The following is a 16,680-nucleotide window of genomic DNA, read 5'->3' as shown; positions in this document are numbered from 1 at the left end:
ACACATCTTCGTTATTAATTTGTCAGTTGCCGTCCATCAGTAAGCACACCTCGGTTTCATACTCCCTCTGGTTTTATGCCTCATTCCAATTCTGCACCTCTTTCTCTCTGTGTGTGCCTCTAAGTTTTTCTTTTATCTTTCCTTCTGTCCCTTTTCATTTCCCCCTCATTTGAGTGGGGAGATGCAGACAGATAGGAGAGATACAGAGAAGAGCAGCCTTCCCCTACGTAAGAGAACAGACTTTGAAATCAGTTAGACCTGGAGACAAATCCCAGCTCAGGGAGAAGCTATACGACTCCTTTTACAGATCAGTCTCTAAGTCTCAGCTTCCTCATCTGGAAATTGATCACAAGAATTCCTGCTGCTACATAGTGGTCTTGCAAATATTACATAATATAGTGCTTGGAGAGTACTTAGGACACCACTTTCCGGTTGTGAGGGCTCAACGAATAGCAACTAGTAACGGCAGTGGTGGTTAGTCATTGTTTTTATTCTGTTATCTCACTCCCATTCATGTTTAGAGGGAATATGGGGGTGACGCCAATGAAGGGTGATTTGGAGACAATATCAGTGTCTCTGGACAACTGCCCACAAAACATGGAGGAAAGTCTGGGGTATGGGGAAGGGGGAAGAGAGAAAAGGGCTGGAAACTTAAAAGCATCCCAGGTCTTGGAATCAGAGCACCTAGGAAAAGCAATCCTGGTCTATTGCATGCCTCCGCCACCCACATCCATGTGTTTTCTTCTCCCTCCCACTAGTTATTTAATCTCTCCAGATAAGTCTTCCACCCGGAATTTCAGCTAGGTTAGAATGCAATCAGTACATAGTGAGTAGGAAGTAAAAGGAAAGAACTCAGCACATCTCGCTATTTTGGTATTTTTCATTTATTAATACTTCCTGGCTGGATGCAGTGGCTCATGCCTGTAATCCCAGCACTTCAGGAGTTTGAGACCCGTATGGGCAGCATAGCAAGACCCCATCTCTTATAAAAATTAAACAAAAACCCCCCAAAACTTCCTAAGTGCAGGGACTACTGCACCAGATGTTTTCCATACATGATTTTAATTAATCATTAAAACAATCCCGGCCAGGCTCAGAGGCTCAGCCTGTAATCCCAGCATTTTGGGAGACTGAGGCGAGTGGTTCGCCTGAGCCTGCAGGTTCGAGACCAGCCCAGGCAACATGGCGAGACCTCGTCTCTACAATAAATAAAATTAGCTGGGCGTGTAGTGCGTGCCTGTAGTCCTGGCTACTTGGAAGGCTGAGGTGGAAGGATCACCTGAGCCCAGCAGGTAGACACTGGGGTGGCTGTGAGTATGCCACTGCACTCCAGCCTGGGTGACAGAATGAGACTCCAACTCAAAAAATAATAATAATAATAATCCCATGGGACCGAGAATGTTGCTCATGTTTGGAAAGCTTAAAAATTCTCCCTAAGCGCCACAGCTGGTAAGTGAAAGAGCTTAAAAGCCAGATGTGGGTAAACCCAAAGCTCCTGTTTGTTTTACTGTACCAGTCTGCCTCCAAGAAAAACCAGAGATAGGCACCTGCCCTCCCAGAACTAGAAAATTATATCTTGGGACACTCTCGGGGGCCACAGCACTTAAGTTCCTCATCAAAGGGGACAGATGAAAAGAATCTGAGATCCAGAGGAAAAAAATGTGACCTGGGCAACATCACATACCATATCAGAGGCCAGACAGAACTAGAAACCAAACCTTTCAACTCCAACCCCAGACGTCCCCATCAACTGAGGCTATCCCAAAGTTGGACGGTGAAGTGGACCACATCTCAGAATGCACTGTACACTGACATGCACATGGACACTTACATAAACACATTGGTGCAACTGGAAAGAGCTTTTAGTTTTCTGTTTGTTTGTTTGAGTTGGAGTCTCACTCTGTCGCCCAGACTGGCGTGCAGTGGCCGCTCCCGGCCACCACAGCCTCGACCTGCTGGGCTCCGGCCATCCTTCCGCCTCAGCCTTCCGAGTAGCTGGAACTACAGGCGTGCGCTACCATGCCCGGCTAATTTATTTTATTTTATTTTAAAGCTGAGGTCTCACCAAGTTGCCCAGGCGGGTCTCGAACCCGCAGGCTCAGGCAATCCACTCACCTCAGCCTCCCAAAGCACAAGATTACAGGCTGAGCCACTGAGCCCAGCTGGAAAGAGGTTTTTGATATGTACATTGGTCTAAGGCCATTCTAAGATCTGTAAGTGGACATCAACCATGTTATGCCTAATCTAACAACTCCCTTGCTGACTTACAATTCTAAATTAAACTGATGTCCTCAAACTTCTTTATGCGCTCCTGAAACATTCAAACATGGTTTTTTTTTTTAAATAAAGAAAAAGAGTTTACCTTGGGAATAAAAACATAATTATAAACACAACTTTTCATAGACTCACAAAATATCAGAACTGGAACAAACTTGAAACTCATCTGGCCCAACTTTTCCCTTTTCTTTTTTTTTTTTTTTTTGAGTTGGAGTTTTACTCCATCACCCAGACTGGAGTGCAGTGGCCACTCCCAGCCACCGCAATCTCGACCTGCTGGGCTCCGGTGATCCCTCCGCCTCAGCCTTCCAAGTAGCTGTAACTACAGGCGTGTGCTACTATACCCTGCTAGTTTTTGATTTCTTGTAGAGACGAGGTCTCACCAAGTTGTCCATGTGGGTCTCAAACCCGTGGGCTCAGGCAATCCACTTGCCTCGGCCTCCCAAAATGCTGGGATTACAGGATGAGCCACCGAGCCCGGTCCCAACTCTTTCATTTTACAGGGAAATGGGCTCTGCTACAATGTGACCAGCTCACCCTTACACAGTCGATGATCGAGGTGGATTTCATGGTTCTCAGTGCAGTGGCTATTGGTCTAAGCCCTACACAAATAGCCTCAATGCACTAGCAACCTCCTGTGAGGCGAGGAACCATTAGCTAAATACCAAGAAATGGTTCTAATGAAGAAGGAATGTCAATACTAATCAGCCTGGTCTAGTAGTTTGATGGAATCTAACGGACATCTGCCATGGTAGGTATATAAATGCCTTGAAGCAGCACTTTGATCTAGCCTGGTAAGGCTTCTTAGGAAAGGTGAGCTTGGGTTAGTTTTCAAAGGACTAAAGTTTTTGTGCTTGTTTATTTTTGAGTTGGAGTCTCACTCTGTTACCCAGGCTGGAGTGCCGTGGCACACTCATGGCCACTCCAGTGTCAACCTACTGGGCTCCGGCGATCCTTCCGCCTCAACCTTCCACATAGCTGGACCTACAGGTACACGCTACCTTGCCCAGCTAATTCTTGAGGTATTGTAGAGACGAGGTCTTGCCAAGTTGCCTGGGCTGGTCTCGAACCCGCGGGCTCAGGCAATCCACTCGCCTCGTCCTCCCAAAGTGCTGGGATTACAGGCTGAATCACCGAGCAAGGCCAGGAGTAAAATTTTAAGGATGAGGTATATGAAGAGAAAAAAGAGGTAGAGACTGTGTCTCTCAGTTGAGTGAGTCAAGGGGAAGGTCATTGCTGGTTGGCCTTTGAGGTCTGGGTGGGGAGATGGACATAATTCTAGTAGTTTGGAAGGCATTGACCATGAAGATGATCAGTTGCATGTGCCCCATCTGAGACTGATGGTACCATGATGGCAGATGCCAAGGGGCATTTTTAGGGGAAAATCCAAGAAATTCAGAGCAATTGGCTGTGGCACAGGGGCGGGGCCTCTTTCTGTCTGAGGCCCTAGGGCCAGAAACCCAGGTCAGGAAGAGTAATAGGGACATTGAGAAGAAGCACAGATTTGGGAGAATTGAGGGTTGAGTAACTGATTCCTTCACTTACAATTCAGTAAACAACACAGACAGATACAACTCAAATATTTGATTCCAGGAAACTGAGTTTAGTGGAGTTGCCACACCCGTTGTGGAATTAGAGGATGACACCAAGCCTCCTTGGAAACAAGAGTCGTCACCCAGGATTTGACATAGGAGTGCAGCCTTGGAGGATGACTGGAATCTTTCCAGGTAGGTAATGCGGGACTCCAGGGAGCTGCAGGAAATGAGAACAGCCTGTGCAAAGCCATGGTGCATTCAGGGAGTGAGTCCCTCACTCCAACCAGAGAAAGTGGTTCACAGTTGCTTCTTTCACAGAAGCAACACTGTGAAAGATCTTAAGTGCTGTGCTAAGGAGTGTGGACTTAATCCTGAGGGTGGAAAGGGGGACAGTTTAGCAAATAATTGCTCTCTGAAGTTCAGAAAAGGTCGTTCTCGGTAGTGGTGTGAAAAAGTGGTTAGGAGGAAGCCGACAGGAGGGGCGTAGGACCAGTGAGGCTCTGATGGAATCATCAAGGAAGGAGAAAATAAGAATCACGAGAGAGAAGAACTTCTGGAAGTGGAGGTACATTTCACAGGACGTGGTGCCCAGTTGCACGTGAGGGTGCAGGAAGGAGAATCAATCTAGAATGACACCCTGATTTCTGATTTGGGCACTGGGCCAGCTCCGCTCCCAGAAAGGAGAGGCTTGGGTTAGAATCAAGGATCGAGTTCAGGCAGGGCGCGATGGCTCACACCTGTAATCACAGCACTTTGGGAGGCAAAAATGAGAGGACTGGTTCGAAGCCAGCCTGGGCACCTTGGCAAGCCCTCGCCTCTACAATAAATAAAAAAATTAGCCAGGTGTGGTGGCATGTGCCTTGTGGTTCCAGCTACTTGGAAGGCTGAGGTAGAAGGATCGCAGTTTGAGGCTGCAATGGCTGTGAGTGTGGCACTCCTGCTCAAAAAGAAAAACAAAAGAATAACAGATAGTGTTTGGGACAGATTAACGGGTAGGGTTGGTGGAAAAACTTGGAACACAGTTGGCTATATGAGTGAGCAGCTGGGAGGAGGAACTGGGTGTTGAGACAGACTTAGGAGTCATCATAGCCCAAGACATGAAGCAGGTGCTCTTATGAAGGCCACTCCATTATAAGGTAGCCGTTCCCCATGGAGAGAGAAGACCCTCTTCCCTGGCAGCCTTTCCTCATCACTGAGAGAGAAATGACAGACCCACTATGCCACAGTCTTGTCCTGAATCCAGCTAAGGAGAAATTATAAAATAAGATTTAAAAAACACCCAGGACAGGTGAAAAGAGGGCGTGTGTAACCTGTCATCACAGAGCTGGGAAGTAGGATCTCCCCAGAGGTGTGGAGGGACTCAGGACCCCTGTGAGCAAAAGGCTCACTGCTGCGGCTCCTGTGTCCCGTGGCTCTGTCTGCAGGACTGACCATCTTTGTCACTCAGAACCAGCCGGATCCACGAAGAGGTTGCTGGGAGAAACCCGAGCCCCTCCAGTCGCTTCTCCAACCTCGGGCTAGCTCTTCCTCCTCCTCCTCCTCCTCATTGTCATCACAGGCTGGGAACCAGGATGTCTGGTTCCTTAGGTACGGACGCAGTGGGGCTTCCGAGGTGGGATAGAGCTGGGCAGGTGGGTGGACAGGCCTGAAGGAGATCCCTGGAAGTGCACAGGGCACCGGAGGCCAGTGGTTCCGGACATCTGAGGCCCTGAAGGGCATTAGGCTGTGGGAAATGAGGGGTGGCCAGGGCTGGATCGAGGAGAGGATCTGGGGGGGCATAGAGGGGGGCTCAGGAAGCAGGGTGGCCCACCGGAGGCTGGGCCTAGGGTTCTTGCGCCCAGGAGAGGTAAAAAGCCCACGCCTCTGGGAACAGGTGTCTGGGCCCCTCCTCTCTAGTCTGCCTTTTGTGCCGCCCAGGCCCCACCGTGAGCCCCTTGCCTGAGTCCAACTGGACGGCCCCACGCGAGTTTGTGATCCTGGGCTTCTCCGGGTGGACCCCGGGGCTCCGCGTGCTGCTCTTCGCCCTCCTCCTGCCGCTCTACCTGGCCACCCTGGCAGGAAACCTGCTCGTTCTGGGTCTGGCCTGGGTGGACCCCGCCCTGCACACGCCCATGTATTTCTTCCCGGGGGCGCTGTCTGCAGTGGAGGCAGCCTACAGGCTGGTGCTCACTCCACGCATGCTGGCCGGCTTCCTCCTGCCTCCCGGGGGCCAGGCTGTGGCCCCCTCCACCTGTGCCGCCCAGATGGGCCTCTTTGTGGCCCTGGGGGGCTCTGAGTGCCTGCTGCTGGCTGCCATGGCCCTGGACCGCTACCTGGCCATCTGCCGCCCTCTGTACTACCCCCAGCTCATGACCACAGGCCTCTGCTGGGGCCTTCTGGCCTCTTGCTGCGTGGGCGGCTCAGTCCTGGCCGTAGGCCTCACCACGGCCATATTCCAGCTGCCCTTCTGCCACGGCGGCCTGGTCAACCACGTCTTCTGTGACCTCCCGGCTGTGCTGGTGCTGGCTTGTGGGAGCCCGGACCTGCAGGAAAACGTCCTCCTGGTGGCCTGCCTGCTGCTGCTGGTGCTGCCTCTGGTCCTGATCCTGCTCTCCTACACCAGGGTGCTGGTGGTCATTCTGGGAGTTGGGGGGGCCGTGGGCCGTCGCAAGGCCTTCAACACGGTGGCATCCCACCTCACCGTGGCCGTGCTCCACTACGTCTGCGCCGCGGCCATGTACGCTAGGCCCCTGAGCAGCCGCTCCCTGGAGGAGGACAAGCTGGTCTCACTCGTCTATATCAACCTCACACCGCTTTTGTACCCGACCATCTACACGCTGCGGAACCGGGACATGCAGGGTGCCCTGCAACGGGTGGTTGGCCAGAGGACGCTGGGGATGGTCCACCAGGAGGGTCTCACCTGATGCCAGATGCCAGGTGGCATCTGTCCTGAGATTCCCCCCACTGACGGGAATCTCTCCATTCTGGAGCCATCTATGCTTCCCTGATGCCCCACTGGACATAATCCTGAGTGTGGCATACAAGGACCACCAAAATCTAACTCCAACTCAGTTCTGCTTCTGTTGACATCTTGCGCTGGATGGTTCTTTGCTGCAGGGCGGGGGGTGGGGGGGCGGCGATACCCAGTGCATTGTAAGATGTTCAGAGCATCCCAACTCTCTGCTCACTGGATGCCAGTAGCTTCCTTCACCCCACCCTCAGATGTGATGATGAAAAATGTTATCTGACGTTGCTAAAGGTCCCCGAGGGGCCAAATCACCCCTAGTTGAGAACCACTACTCTGCACTCTAGCCACATGGTATCTTTTAAAGAGGACTGATGTATAAGTGTGTGGAAGACTTATTAATAATGGACAAGCTGAAAACAAAAGTCCGTGGATGTATAATAAACAGCACATGGCATAAGTACTCAAAGGAATACTACATCATGATGAAAAGAATGAACTACCACTGCTAGCAAAAGATAAGGACCACACAGATGTAATATAGAGTCTAAGAAGCAAGACACAGTGAGTACGCACCATATGGTTTCCTCTAAACCAAGACCAATGACAAGCTAAGTGATGGTGTCTGACGGTTGATGTCACGGTTACCTGGGTGAAGAATGTGCATTGGCAGGGAGCACAGGGGAGATTGCTTGGACACCAGAAATGTCCTCTATCTTGATTTGGGTGGTAATTATATATGGGCATGTACGTATATACACATGCAATACTTCATCAAGATGCTCACTTAAGATTCATGCACTTTACTCTAGAACCTTCCCTTGGTATCTGCAAGAGTTGATTCCAAGACCTCCCCCCTTGGATACTAAAATCTGTGGATGCTTAAGTCTCTGATATAAAATGGTATAGTATTTGCATAAAACTTATATCCATCCCCCATATACTTTAAGGCATCTCTAGATTATTTATGATACCTAATATGATGTAAATGTGTTGTTAGACCATATTTTTCTTTGTATGTTTTTTTTTGATGTTTTAAAACTGATTTTTTTAAATGCATACTTTCTGGCCAGGCATGGTGGCTCACACTTGTGATCCCAGCACTCCGGGCTGAGGAGCGAGAATCGTCTGAACCCAAGAATTCGAGATGAGCCTGGGCAACCTGGCGAGAGCTCACCTCTACAAAAAATAAAACACTTAGCTGGGCATGGTGGTATGCACCTGTAGTCCTGGCTACTCAGGAGGCTGAGGAGGAAGGATCACCTGAGCTCAGGAGGTTAAGGCTGTGGTGAGCCGTGACCATGCCATGCACTCCAGCCTGGGTGACAGAGTGAGACCGCCATCTCAAAACAACCAAACAAATTTTCTTTCTCTCTGGTTGAGTCTGTGGATGCAGAAACCACAGATACGGAGGGCCAACTGTATGTGAAACAAACGACAACTGGTTCAAGGGACTGACAAGGCAAGACCAGCCTTCACACCCTTCATGCCTTTCCTCGGGCTGCTCTTTGTCCCTGGTCTGCTCGCTTTCTTTCCTTCTATGAAGATCCCTATATTAGTCAGGGATCTGCCCAGCTACCATTTTCTGTGCAAAACCCTCCTTGGTACCTGTCCCTCCTTTCGCTTGTAACTATCGTCATGCTAAAGTGGAACTGTGATCCTAGCATCGGCCTTATTTCCCACCCACATGCAATTAGACTGTAAGCTCCATAAAGCCAGACCTCAGACCCTATTACTTTGTTTCAAGATCCATGACCGTGGCAGTAAATAAATATCTGGTAAAGGAATAAGCCACAGAAAGGCTCTGGGTTGTTGTGGAGTCTCACATATTGATTTTGGGTTCAGGGACACAACCCTGGAATTCTACAAGATTGAATCCTCTTCTGAAGTCTTTTTTCTAAGAGGGCCAGAGCTGGCTGTGAGGACCCCAGGTGGCAATTCTTGGCTGCAACTTCCCAGTGCTAAGGAGCCATGTTAGCAACAGATTTGTAACTTGGATGATACAACAGCATTCAGAAAAACCAATACCCCTGATGGTCCCAGCATCCCAGATTCCATGGGGGGGGGATCTTTGTCCTAAAATATGACTAAGGACTATTCGCAGCCCAAAAATACCTCCTGAAGGGTCCATTCAAGACCGGGAATCTTAGAGGCAGAATCAATGCAAGTGATGTCTGCCAACCTTACCTCCTGGCTGGAGAAAGTGCGTGTCTATCAAGGTTGATTGGGAACCTGAAGAATTATGTCTATGCCAGCAAGAGGGAGCACCAAGGATGCTGTCAACTGCCCCAGAAGTTTTGGGAAAGAGGGTCTCCTTCCATGCCATCTCCATCCTTACCTTCGGGCTGGGAACCTGAAACACACAGAAATCCTGGCCAGGGAGCACGAGGGCCTCCCAGTCAACCCCTCAAATCCTGAAAGTATGAGGGAAGTGATCTCCCCTCAAAAGATCATTTGGATGAGTGCAGTGGCTCACGTTTGTAATTCCAGCACTTTGGGAGGCTGAGGCAAGAGGATTGCCTGAGTCCATGGGTTCAAGACCAACCTGGGCAACGTGGCGAGACCTCATCTCTACAATAAATTTTTAAAAATTAGCTAGGCGTGGTGGTGTACACTTATGGTTCCAGCTACTTGAAAGGCTGAGGTGAAAGGATCGCCTGAGCCCAGCAGATCAAGGCTGTGGTGGCCATAAACATGCTGCTACACTACAGCCTGGGCAACAGAGTGAGACTCAGACTCAAAAAAAAAAGGCCGGGTTCTGTGGCTCAGACTGTAATCCTAGCACTTTGGGAAGCCAAGGCACGTGAACTACCTGAGTTCATGGGTTCAAGACCAGCCCAGGCAACTTGGTCAGACCTCATCTCTAATAAATAAAAAATTAGCTGGGCATGGTAGTACATGCCTGTAATTCTGACTACTTGGAAGACTGAGGTGGGAGGATTGCCAGAGCCCAGCCAATAGACGCTGGGGTGGCCATGAGCATGCCACTGCACTTCAACCTGGGTGACAGAGTGAGGCTCCAATTTGGAAAAAAGAAAAAGAGAGAGAGAGTTTGGACAGTCACTCTTTTTTTTTTTAAGACTTTATTGTTTAAAGCAGTTTTAGGTTCACAGCACAATGGAGAGGAAGGTACAGAGATGTCCCATATACCCTTCTCCCACATAAGGTGAACTCTGCTTGAGGTTATATGTCAGAACCCTGAGAAACACGAGTTGAAGAAGTCTTTCTCCAAAGACATTGTTTGCTTCTGAACGTTGTTTCAAAGATCACAACAAGTTTCCATGTTAGTTGTTCAGCATTTCAGCTGCAACACGAATAGGGCAAATTCAAAAGTCTAATTTATCTGAGACGCAGGTCAGTTCTCATGACTCATCTTGGTAAACTCTTGCCCTATCCAGACTCCAAGGAGAGACCCAAAGCTTTCTGTCTCTAGCCTACCTTTCTCCTGTACGTCCAGACTTTGGAAAGTTCTGACTGTATGAGTTCTCTCAGAGCCAGCTCTCTGCCTCATGTCACCTAAGGCCTTGTTTCTTGTCCTTCTTTAGTCTTTAACACTCAAGCTTCTGAATTAAGCTCACAGCTGCGGCACCAACTCACAAACTTTGTGCTTGGTTTTCAGTTCCCTCTACAGAGCTAGCATCAGGAAACTTATTTTCTTGAGAACTGAATTATGCATCTAAAAGAATGTTAACCTTTCGTTGGCCACCAATTCTAGGTGTTTACAGTGGAAGGTTTTCTTTAGATAGTCCACCATATCGCCAGAAAAGGGAATCCTAACCTTACACTTTTAACACGTAAATATAACTTATAGGCTAGTTGGTTGAGAGAGATCAGAAGATGTCATGAAATCGTTAGCTTGCAGATTCACGGGCTCTGTAACACTTGGAGAAATGATATATGGCGCTGGAATAACAATAAATTTATATTGTTCCACTTATATATCACAAAGACAGAAGGGTATGATTTAGTATAGAAAGTCTTTGTAGATATCCTTTAATATATTATGGTGTATACGTCTACAAATTCACAATTACGCAATTTTCACCAATGCAACTCAAAAATAAATAAAGATTATTTTTATGTAGCACACTCAGAAGCATAAGCCCCATGTATCTCAGGACTATGTTCTGATGCTGATTAGATCTGTTGTCTTAATGATTTCATTTACTCCCATATTTAAAAGCTTAATAGCCACCGTTGATATAGGTACCCTTTAGAATTAAGGATAGACTATAAAAATAGATCCTTCTAGAACACCATTATCCTTCCATCATTAGTTTTAACAGAACGTGCTTCCCCTAATTCACCAAACTGGCAGAACTTCACCCTGATATGGACCTCCATGTATAGCAGCATGGCATTCCTTGCCCGGGGCTCTTCCTACTTCTAGAACATCCACAGGTCTTCATTCTTTGATGTGTGGTGACTTCTCGATGACAATTCTGGGATGACCACTTCCTCCCTTGTTCAGCCGTGCAGGATCTCCCTGGTGTGAATTCCATGATGTCAAATGAGATTGGGCTTCTGGGAGAAGGTCTTCCCGCAGTCAAAGTAGGGCTTCTTTCCCGTGTGTGTTCTCTTGTGTGTGATAAGGCATGAGTTCTGGGAGAAAGTCTTCCCACATTCACTGCATCCATAGGGCTTTTCTCCCGTGTGAGTCCTCTGATGGAGAATGAGGTGTGACTTCTGGAAAAAGGCCTTCCCGCATTCGCTGCAGCCATAGGGTTTCTCTCCCGTGTGGATTCTGTGGTGTATAATGAGGCGTGAGTTCCGGGAGAAGGCCTTCCCACACTCTCTGCAGCCGTAGTGCTTCTCCCCTGTGTGTGACCGATGGTGCTCAATCAGTCGGGACTCATAAGGCTTCTCTTCAGTTTGAGCTGACTTGAGTACAGAGAGGCCTGTCTTTTGGGGAACCATTTTACCATGACTGCTATCCCCACCGTGGTTTTGTGTGGTTTCCCTGTTTGTTAAGGCAATCCTTCTCCCTGAAACTGCTACCCTGTTCACCGCACCCACAGGGTTTCTCACCACTGTGGAATCTGTGATGTACATAAGTTCTGACCTGTGGGAAAAGGCTTTCCCACATTTAGAGCATTCATGGGGCTTCCCACCACGACTGGTTCTCTGTTCTGTATTAAGGGCCCCATCGTGGCTTAAAGCTTTTCTACGCTGGTTACATTCATGTGAGTTCACTCCAGAATGAGGAGCTTCAAACTTGGAACAGAGAAATAAGTTCCCATGTCCATCGCACTCAAACCTCCTCCTTGCAAGATATGCGTTAGGACTCAAGTCCACGTTACATTTCAAGCTTTTTCCACGCGAGTCACAGGTATGGGCCTGTTGTCTTGACAGAACAAGGTCTGTGTTCTGATGAAAATCTTTTCCAAGTTCCTTACATTCATGACTTTTTGTGGTCACGTTTTTCTTGCCTAAAACTGTATCACTCGAATGCTTGTCTTGGTTTTCCCGTTGCCTGTCTCCTGGGGTGACAACCTGCCAGATTTCTAGAGAAAACAAATAATACAAACTTGTTCATCTTTCTAGCATCGCAACATAAAATTATTTCAGGAATGTTTAGAAGGGGGATTAATTTTGTGGTTTCGAGTCTAATTGCCCAATCTAAAATAATAATAAGTATCCTTCTACTACAAATACTTTCTAGCTTCTTGGCTTTTGAGAAGAAAAAAAACCAAGATACTGGCAGGAAGAAACAGACACAAGTAAAAGTGAGTAAGAAGGAAAAACAGGAAGGGTAGTGGACTCAGGGCACTGACTGCCGACGACCCAGCTCACTGAAGGGCACGGGAGCAGGAGGCCCTCACCTGCAGCAGTGACCACCTCCTATGGCGGAAACATTCTCCACTGTGGCCAATTTCAGGCTGTCATGAGGACACCCAGAACGCAGAGCTGGGAAGATTCAGGCATAATTGACTATGACAGGCCAGTACCAGACAGCACCAGCACCACCCTAAGATGAGGAGGAAGCTACAACAAGGAGAGCCCATCCAGAGACGAGGGCTTGTGTCTAAGGAAACAGGAGCAAAGATCAAAGACAGAGGAGGAAGTGCGTTGCAACTTGGCGAGACCTCATCTCTACAATAAATCAAAAATTAGCCGGGCGTGGTAGCGTGCGCCTGCAGTTCCAGCTACTTGGAAGGCTGGGGCGGAAGGATCTCCGGAGCCCAGTGGGTCGAGGCTGCGGTGGCCGGGAGCGGCCACTGCACTCCAGGACTCAGGCTTGAAGAGGTACCACCAAGTGCTTGTCCCTCACTTATTCCTGGGTGCACTTCCTGTGCCCTTCCCCCGCTTAAGGTCCCATTCTGCATATCAAACTGATTTTCTCAAAGCGTTCAGTCCTTTGTCGTTCAAGGAATGATCTTAGCGCCAAGATCCACTATGCAGTGACTTATTCTCATCCGCCCTGCGGGTTTCATTGCGTCTAGGAGAGGAGCTCGGAGTGAACACAGGATCTGGTTCCCTGATATCTGCTGGCTCCCACATCACCACTCTCCTCAGGCATCGCTTTGTTCCTCCATACTGATCCGGCTGACACCCAGGTCCTCATGGGGTCCCTTTGCAGATGCCTGATGGACTTGGATCCAGACCGACCTCTCACTAACCCATACTCAGTGTCTGTCCTTGTACATGTAGGTCTCCACATCACTGTGGAATCTACTTGGTCCATCTTAAATATCAGATTCTTCATCCTGTGCTTAGATCCTTATACGCTTCTATCTTCTATCTTCATTTACATCTTTTTTTTTTTTTTGAGTTGGAGTCTCACTCTGTCACCCAGACTGGAGTGCAGTGGCATGCTCCCGGCCACCGCAGTCTCCACCTGCTGGGCTCCAGCGATCCTTCCACCTCAGCCTTCCAAGAAGCCGGAACTACAGGCACGCACTACCACAACCGACTAATTTTTTATTTTTATTGTAGAGACGAGGTCTCGTCAAGTTGCCCGGGCGGGTCTCGAACCCGCGGGTTCAGGCAATTCACCCACCTTGGCCTCCCAAAGTGCTGGGATGATAGGCTGAGCCACTGAGCCTGGCTTTCATTGACATCTTAATCCAAAAACTCTACCTGCTGTCTCACCTCTGACACCCACATTCAGTGCAAGGATGGCATACGTCTGTTTAGAAGTTCAGTTCCGGAGTCCAACTGCTGAACTCCTAATAGACAGAAACCATCACCTACTCTGCTCCCCCCTCAGATTTCTGGGGTGAGACCCAGCAGGATATTTTTATTTTTATTTTGAGTTGGAGTCTCATTCTGTCGCCCAGACTGGAGTGCAGTGGCCGCTCCCGGCCACCGCAGCCTCGACCTGCTGGGCTCCGGCGATCCTTCCGCCTCAGACTTCCAAGTAGCCGGAATTACAGGCATGCGCTACCACGCCCAGCTAATTTTTCTGATTTATTGTAGAGACGAGGTCTCGCCAAGTTGCCCAGGTGGGTCTCGAACCCGCAGGCTCAGGCAATCCACTCACCTCGGCCTCCCAAAGCACGGGATTGCAGACTGAGCCACTGAGCCCGGCCAAGCAGGATATTTTTAAAGTTCCCTGGGTGATTCTGGCGTGGATCCCCAATTAACAGCAACTACCCTGAACAAATGCTTGATGAAGAATCCTTGACCTGAAATGAAGAGGGACTTGAGAAGTATCTACCACAAGCTTCCCAAAGAAATATGAGCAAATGAAATCAAGGCTTTTCTCCCCATGGCGTTATGTTGAGATGGAGGAAGCTGCACTTATGGCCTATCAGGTGGAACGGGGCCATAGGACACGGTTCTGAAAGAAGAAAGACTTAAAAGTCATATACAAGGTAATATACTAAGGCTGGGTATCAGGGTAACTAATGATGGGATCAGAAGAACCAACTAGTAATTAAAGCCTCCAAGCATGTGGTATGTTTGGGAATGTTAGAAGAAACAGAGAAGAAGGAGGTGAAAGGAATTTCAGCAAAGAGTGTGCGGACAGCATCTAGGGGGTCGAAAAGAGAAGATGAAGTGACTCCATGGTGACTAAGCTACGCTAAGCCAGAACACAGTAGGCAAAACCCTACCAACCTCCCAAAATGAGCATGTGAGGACACATGAGCATTTCATAGAAAAGACAGTGCCAGCGCTTAAGAGCCCAGGTCCTTCATCTGCTTTCTTTAAAAAAATTATTTTTTATTATAAAGACGTGGGGTACAATCCAGGGTTAGGCATGCCAACACTGATGATGCAGGTGCCCTTGTTGATGAGGGATGCCCCTCCCTACCCTGGCAGTTTCCCTCCACTGCGGATCCCACCCCCCTCCTTCATGTTCTACGGCAGAAACTTTGTGGTAAACATGAGTCAGTGCAGCACAAGGTGAACTGTAAGGGAACCGATAGTGACTTAAAGTCATCAGTTTACACTGAAAGACTGGAATGGCTTTGCCTGCTTGCAGATATGAAGGAGAGAAGGAGGGATGGGAGCTAAGATACAGGCATAGCAAATAAGGTGGATTTTTGCCATTGCTTTATTTATCATTATTATTATTATTATTACTATTATTTTGAGTCAGGGTCTCACGCTTTCACCCAGGCTGAAGTGTAGTGGCATGATCATGGCTCACTGAAGACTTGACCTCCTGGGCTCAGGCTCTTTTTCCATTCACCTTCCAAGTAGCTGGACTATAGGCGTGTGCCACTATGCCTGCCTATTTTTTTGTTGTTGTTTTTTGTAGAGACAAGTTCTCACTATATTGCCCAGGCTGGTCTTGAAATCCGGGCTCGAGAAATTCTCTTGCCTCAGCCTCCTAAAGTGCTGGGATTATAGCCATAAGCTACCATGCCTGACTAGCAAATAGGTTTTTAAGGCATTTTACAGTGAAAGAGATTAACTAAAAGAAAAACAAGTGACCCAAAATAACAGCTACTTTAAAATAGGGCAAATCTAGCTAGACATGGTGGATTACAATTATAATGCCAATACTTTAGGTGGCCAAGGTGGAAGGATCACTTGAGGCCAGGAGTTCAAGACCAGCGTAGGAAACACAAAGAGACCATGTCTCTAAAAAAAAACAAAAAACAGAAAAACCTAACTAGCCGAGTATGGTGGGGCACATCTGTAATCCTAGCTCTAGGACTTCAAGGCTACAGTGGGCTGTGACCACGCTACTACACTCCAGTCCGGGTGGCAGAACAAAACCCTGTCTCTAAAAAATAAAAATGGCGGAGGGATCAGGAAAATGGTGGCCGAGCCTGTTGGACTATACGAGTCCTGATGTGAGTGAGTGAGTATATGGAAAATTTTGTGTACGTGCTAGTGAGTGACCAGGCATGTGAGTGACGGACTGACTGAGGGTTAGGGAACTAGCAACCAGGGTTCTCCTGGTGCAGCAGTTGTAGGGCTTGGACCCTAGCGATTCCCGGGACGCAGAAGTTGAGCACCATATTTTTTTTAAATCAGCAAAATCCTTCCTGGGAAGAAAATGCTGTGAGAGACTGACTTAAGTGGAAGCTCATGAGCAAGAGGTCAGGGCCCATACCATAAGAAATAAGATAGACAAGTAGGACCTCATCAGACTGACAAGTTTCTGCAAAGCAAAAAAAACATCAAGAGAGCAGGAAGAAAACCCACAGAATGGGAAAAAAATATTTGGCAACTGTATATCTGACAAAGGTTAACATCTAGGATCTACAAGGAACTCAAACACGCTGAAAAGAAAAAAACAAACAGCCCCATTAAAAAGTGGGCAAAAGATATGAATAGATGCTTCTCAAAAGAAGATATATGGGCAACCAACAGACACATGAAGAAGTGCTCAGCCTCACTCATCGGAGAAATGCAAATCAAAACCACATTGAGATGCCACCTAACCCCAGTAAAAATGGTCATCATCAATAAAACAAACAACAACAGATGCTGGCGAGGATGCGGAGAAAAAGGAATGCTTCTACA

The 16,680-nt window shown here is 48.2% G+C and overlaps 1 pseudogene; it reads right to left on the bottom strand.

Annotated features, from left to right (window-relative positions):
• Positions 1-11,909: 11,909 nt before the first annotated feature.
• The window catches only part of LOC103250846, a 6,416-nt pseudogene continuing 1,645 nt past the window's right edge, over positions 11,910-16,680 (bottom strand).

This window comes from Carlito syrichta, unplaced genomic scaffold, assembly GCF_000164805.1.
Source record: "Carlito syrichta isolate Samal-C Ts95f unplaced genomic scaffold, Tarsius_syrichta-2.0.1 Scaffold135602, whole genome shotgun sequence".
NCBI lineage: Eukaryota > Metazoa > Chordata > Mammalia > Primates > Tarsiidae > Carlito > Carlito syrichta.
Note: the sequence above shows the minus strand (reverse complement) of the source record. Positions and strands in the feature narration are given on the sequence as shown.